At 41.9% G+C, this 6,322-nt stretch overlaps 1 protein-coding gene across 3 annotated transcripts in view; it reads left to right on the top strand.

Annotated features, from left to right (window-relative positions):
• The first annotated feature begins 1,094 nt into the window (after window positions 1-1,094).
• The window catches only part of HAO2 (hydroxyacid oxidase 2), a 44,588-nt gene continuing 39,360 nt past the window's right edge, over window positions 1,095-6,322 (top strand). Inside the window, exon 1 of one of the 3 annotated variants that reach the window (XM_036766802.1) lies at window positions 1,095-1,282. The gene's annotated coding sequence lies outside the window, so the exon portion shown is untranslated. The remainder of the gene's footprint in view (window positions 1,283-6,322) is intronic. The other 2 variants (XM_036766801.1, XM_036766799.1) reach the window with 2 other exon arrangements.

Raw genomic sequence — 6,322 nt, 5'->3', positions numbered from 1 at the left:
TAAAGAACCTAGTCTCTTTTAATCCAGTCCCAGAATGCATTAAGCTTTGTTTGGCTGCTGGGTCACACTGCTAATTCCTGCTGGGCTCGTAACGCGTTAAAACCCTGACTTTTTTTTCAGACAAAATTCTAACTTGTGCCTCCTCTATCCTGCACTTGTGAAGTTGGTTTTTGAAAGTATAAGACTTTAGATTTGTCTCTATTAAACTTGATCTCTGTAGAGTCAACTCAATTGTCAAGATTTTTAAAATCCTGTCGCCTAATGTCTCAGCTACTCTTCCCAGACTTTTGTCTGGGAAGAAACGACAAGGTGGCACAGTGGATAGAGTATTAGGTCTAGAGTCCTGAAGAGTTGAGTTCAAATCCTGCCTGATAGTAGGCAAGATACTTAACCTCTGTCTTCCTCAGTTTCCTTATCTGTAAAATGAAGATAATAATAGCACCTACCTCCCAGGGTTGTTTTGAGGATAATGTTATTTATAAAGTGCTTTGCACATCTTCAAAATGCTATATAAACACTAGCTCTTGTTGTTAATAAGTAAAATATTAAACAACACAGATAAAAGGGGCACTCCACCGGAGACCTTCTAAATTAACATCAAAACCAGTAACACCTATTCGACCAGCTCTGAATCTATTTAATTATGCTAACATCCAGCGTACATTTCTCCACTGTTTCCATAAGAATAATATGAATTTTTCTGGAGGCAATCAGGGTTGCCTAGAGTCACACAGCAAGATGATTTATTTTAGCAAAATCATTGCTAAAATCTTGGTTAGTTATATCTAGAGCATTCCCCTGTTCCCTCCACCTTAAAAGAAAAGGAAATATAATTAATCTGTCACGGTCATCTCCATGGAAGCTGGGCGAGCCCTCTGTGATCACCATGTTCTTCTCTAGATGTTTAGAGAAACTGACTTCTTACTAACCTGTTCTAGAACTTTTTCCAAGAACCAAAGCCAAGTCCTCTGGCTAGTCTGTGAACTCCCTTCTGTTTGCTTTTTTGACAGTTGGAATATTTCTACACAGTAAGACAAAGTTCATTTGCAAATTAAACTTCAATCTGGTTTCAAAATTTGTTGACTCCCAGAACAAACACTACACATGTTAAAAATGCAGACAGTGAACCATGGTTAACTTTTTTGTTGTTTTCTGTGATCTGGTCTAGGAAATCCTCAGCTTCCCACACAATCCTGCAGCGAGCTAACCAGAGTACTGCTAGAGGGGTCCAAGTGGTGTCTGGGCAGCCCTGTCCCTTTCTCCCTACGGAAACAGGAATCAGGTTTGCTTTTTTGTCTATTCTTTCAGTGACTTGGATCACCAAGAGATAAGAGGTGGGACAGGGGCAAAATCCGGAAGTTCCCCTCCCTTGGATCTTCTGAATTCTGTCAGGGCTTCTCCTGGCACTGTAGAGAATCCAATCTTAAAAAATCAAATTGGGGAGTGGGGGAGGAAAGGCACTCCCAAGGAAGACTGATTTTCGCTTTCCTTCAAGTGTAAGCCTACATGGAACAAGTAGTGGGGGAGATGCGTAGAGGTGGCCTGGAATTGTAGAAAGGTTATTGGTAAGAAGGACCTCTAGAATAGGACCATTTGGGGCTACAGATCAGCAATGCTCTTTATTTTATCCTGTTTTAGAAGTGATTGCTATATTTGTTTTTTGTTCTCATTCATATGTTTTTATTGATATTCTCTGTTTCTTACATCACCTTGGTATCCCATGTAGCCCTCTCCCTTCCCTTCCCTTCCTAGAGAGTCACCACGTATGACAAATAGTATTTTTGAAGGGGGAAAAAAGTCACCACAATTGATTGAGGCATTGAAAAATTCCCAAAATATGTGCATTGCATAACACCCATGGACTTCCATCTTTGTCAAGGACAAGTTGGGAGCATCCTCTCATATGAGACTTATGGCATGAAATTTGTCAGCTCTATTTTTTTAACTAGGGAGTAATAGGAAGCACTGGAAAAGAGAAAAGAAAAGAGAGGAAAGGGTCTAGAGAAGGGGCACATGTACATACAAAAATACAGTGTACCCATTTCCCCTTCCCTGGTTGTGTCCTTTCTTTGGTCCCTGATGAAAGGTATGGGATAGTTTGATTCTTTATGTCAGCAGACCAGTGTCTCTCTAGACACACACACACACACACACACACACACACACACACACACACACATACACACACACACACATACTCAACTGAATTTGTCTCCAGTGTTAGAATTCTCAGTCATAGCTTTGCTTAGGCACAAAGTACCCAGTCCCTCCTCATCATCCCCAGAGTAAGAGTAGTCATGGGATATAAGATACTGAAAACTCACTCTTTCAACGGGGTAGGATGAAGAATCCTGAAAAGGTCCTGTTGATACATAGCTTCCACATGGCCAAAGACTGGTCATTTAGTAAACTCCTTTCTCAGTACAACTTGCTTTACCCAACTAGGTCCTGAAAAACATCCTTCGATCCTTTTTATGCAATGCCTCATTCTCTCAAGGACATAGGAGGGGAATAGAAGAAACAACAAATTCTATTCTGACACACAAAGGCATGATACATTCCTCCCTCAGTGAATTCTTACCTCCTTGAGTCAACCAAGGGCATCTGGATGAGCCAAGCTCATGCATGCCTTCGCTAAAACTGTAATATCCAGAGCCATAATTTTATTTTTTTTATTTTTATTTATTTATTTAATATATTTAGTTTTCAGCATTGATTTTCACAAGAGTTTGAATTACAAATTTTCTCCCCATTTCTACCCTCCCCCCCACTCCAAGATGGCATATATTCTGGTTGCCCTGTTCCCCAGTCAGCCCTCCCTTCTGTCACCCCACTCTCCTCCCATCCCCTTTTCCCTTCCTTTCTTGTAGGGCGAGATAAATTTCTTTTTTTTTTTTTTTTTTTTTTTTTTTGCTTTTTGGCAGGGCAATCGGGGTTAAGTGACTTGCTCAAGGTCACACAGCTAGTACATATGTCAAGTGTCTGAGGTCGGATTTGAACTCAGGTCCTCCTGACTCCAGGGCCGGTGCTCTACTCACTGCGCCATCTAGCTGCCCCGTGAGAGAAATTTCTACACCCCATTGCCTGTGTATCTTATTTTCTAGTTGCATGAAAAAACTTTTTTTTTTGTTTTTGAACATCTGTTTTTAAAACTTTGAGTTCCAAATTCTCTCCCCTCTTCCCTTCCCACCCACCCTCCCTAAGAAGTCAAGCAATTCAACATAGGCCACATGTGTATCTTTATGTATAACCCTTCCACAATATTCATGTTGTGAAAGACTAACTATATTTTGCTCCTTCCCAATCCGTCCCCCTTTATTTATTGGTGATGAATTTTCTCCCTTGACCCTGTCCCCTTTCCAAAGCGTTTGTTTTTTATTACCTCCACCCCCATCTGCCGTCCCCTCCATCATCCCCCCTTTTTCTTATCTTCTTCCCTCTTCTTTCCTGTGGGGTAAGATACCCAATTGAGTATGTATGGTATTCCCTCCTCAGGCCAAATCTGATGAGAGCAAGATTCACTCATTCCCTCCCCTCACCTGCCCTCTCCTCTCCTCCCACAGAACTGCTTCCTCTTGCCACCTTTATGTGAGATAATCCACCCCATTCTATCTCTCCCTATCTCCGTCTCTCAATATATTCCTCTCTCATCCCTTAATTTGATTTTATTTTAGATATATTCCCTTCATCTTCAACTCAACCTGTGCCCTCTCTCTCTCTCTCTCTCATCTCTCTCTCTCTCCTCTCTCCTCTCTCTCTTCTTTCTCTCTCTCTCTTTTTCTCTCTCCTCTCCTCTCTTTCTCCTCTCTCTCTCTCTCTCTCTCTATATATATATATATATATATATATGTATATATATATATACACATACATATATACATACATACACATTCACTTATATATATATATATATACACACACACATAAACATATATATGCATATTCCCTTCAACTACCCTAATACTGAGGTCTCACAAATCATACACGTCATCTTTCCACATAGGAATGTAAACAAAACAGTTCAACTTTAGTAAGTCCCTTGCAATTTCTTTTTCTTGTTCTTTTTCTTGAATACCATTTCATGCTTCTCTTGATTCTTGTGTTTGAAAGTCAAATTTTCTGTTCAGCTCTGGTCTTTTCACTGAGAAAGCTTGAAAGTCCTCTATTTTATTGAAAATCCATATTTTGCCTTGGAGCATGATACTCAGTTTTGCTGGGTAGGTGATTCTTGGTTTTAATCCTAGCTCCATTGACCTCCGGAATATCATATTCCAAGCCCTCTGATCTCTTAATGTAGAAGCTGCCAGACCTTGGGCTATTCTGATTGTGTTTCCACAATACTCAAATTGTTTCTTTCTGGCTGCTTGCAGTATTTTCTCCTTGATCTGGGAGCTCTGGAATTTGGTGACAATATTCCTAGGAGATTTCTTTTTGGGATCTATTTGAGGAGGCGATCGATGGATTCTTTCAATTTCTATTTTGCCCTGTGGCTCTAGAATATCAGGGCAATTCTCCTTGATAATTTCTTGAAAGATGATATCTAGGCTCTTTTTTTGATCATGGCTTTCAGGTAGTCCAATAATTTTTAAATGATCTCTCCTGGATCTATTTTCCAGGTCAGTGGTTTTTCCAATGAGATAGTTCACATTGTCTTCCATTTTTTCATTCCTTTGGTTCTGTTTTATAATATCTTGATTTCTCATCAAGTCGCTAGCTTCCACTTGCTCCAATCTAATTTTTAAGGTAGTATTTTCTTCAGTGGTCTTTTGGACCTCCTTTTCCATTTGGCTAATTCTGCCTTTCAAGGCATTCTTCTCCTCATTGGCTTTTTGGAGCTCTTTTGACATTTGAGTTAGTCTATTTTTTAAGGTGTTGTTTTCTCCAGTATATTTTTCAGTATTTTTTTGGGTCTCCTTTAGCAAGTCATTGACTTGTTTTTCATGGTTTTCTCGCATCCTTCTCATTTCTCTTCCCAATTTTTCCTCTACTTCTCTAACTTGCTTTTCCAAATCCTTTTTGAGCTCTTCCATGGCCTGGGACCAGTTCATGCTTTTCTCGGAGGCTTTTGTTGTAGGCTCTTTGACTTTGTTAACTTCTTCTGTCTGCATGTTTTGGTCTTCTTTGTCACCAAAGAAAGAATCCAAAGTTTGAGACTGAATCTGGGTGCACTTTTGCTGCCTGGCCATATTCCCAGCCAACTAACTTGACCTTTGAGTTTTTCAGTGGTGTATAACTGCTTGTGGAGTTTAGAGAACTATGTTCCACACTTGGGGGGATGTGCCAGCTCTGCCACACCAGTACTCCTCCTTCCCCAAGAACCCCCAACCCAGACTGGACTTAGATCTTCAGCAGGCTCTTCACTCCTGCTCTGATCCGCCACTTAATTCCTCCCACCAGGTGGGCCTGGAGCTGGAAGCAACTGCAGCTGTGCTTCTGTAGCTGCCCCACCTCCAGTGCCCCGGGGGTGGTGGCTGAACCGTGAACTCCTTCCACTCCCGCAGCTTTTCCCACTAACTTTCTCCATTGTCCCTGGTGTTTGTTGGTTGAGAAGTCTGGTAACTGCTGCTGCTCACTGATTCAGGGCGCTAGGGCATGCTCCGCCCTGCTCCTGGTCTGGTTGGTCCCTGCTGGGCTCTGCTCCACTCCGCTCTGCTCCCAGCTCCATGTGGGATAGACGTCACCCAGAGACCATCCAGGCTGTCCTGGGCTGGCGCCCTGCTTCCCTCTGCTGTTTTGTGGGTTCTGCAGTTCTAGAATTGGTTCAGAGCCATTTTTTATAGGTTTTTGGAGGGACTCGGTGGGGAGCTCACGCTAGTCCCTGCTTTCCAGCCGCCATCTTGGCTCCTCCAGAGCCATAATTTTATATGCTGGTGACCCTGCTTTTGAAGGATGGGGATCATGGAATAGCGGAAAGATCACTGTATATGGAGGCAGGGTGAACTGGGTTCAAATCTCGATGGCATATCTGTTGGGAAAAGAGCTGAATCTCGAGTCAGATGACATGTGTTCGAATCTGAGCTCTGCCCCAAAACTTCCTCCTCTATAAAATGAAGGGAATCACTCAGTTAAGTAACATGTATTAATCACTTACTACTATGTGCCAATCACTGTGATAAATGCTAGGGAGACAAAGAAAGGAAAACAAAGTGACTAGAACATGCCATTTAGAGCTGAAGGACCCGAGAGGTCATCTAGCTCGGGGGCAGTTTGCAGAGCAGTGGATAGAGCACTGGGTTTGGAATCAGGAAGACCTGAGTTCAAATCCAGCCTCAGACACTTATTACCAATGTGACCTTTGATGAGTTATTTGACCTCAGTTTCC

The sequence above is a fragment of the Trichosurus vulpecula genome, chromosome 7 (genome assembly GCF_011100635.1).
Source record: "Trichosurus vulpecula isolate mTriVul1 chromosome 7, mTriVul1.pri, whole genome shotgun sequence".
Lineage (NCBI taxonomy): Eukaryota > Metazoa > Chordata > Mammalia > Diprotodontia > Phalangeridae > Trichosurus > Trichosurus vulpecula.
The sequence above is the reverse complement of the archived record's forward strand: the minus strand, read 5'-3'. Positions and strand labels throughout refer to the sequence as shown.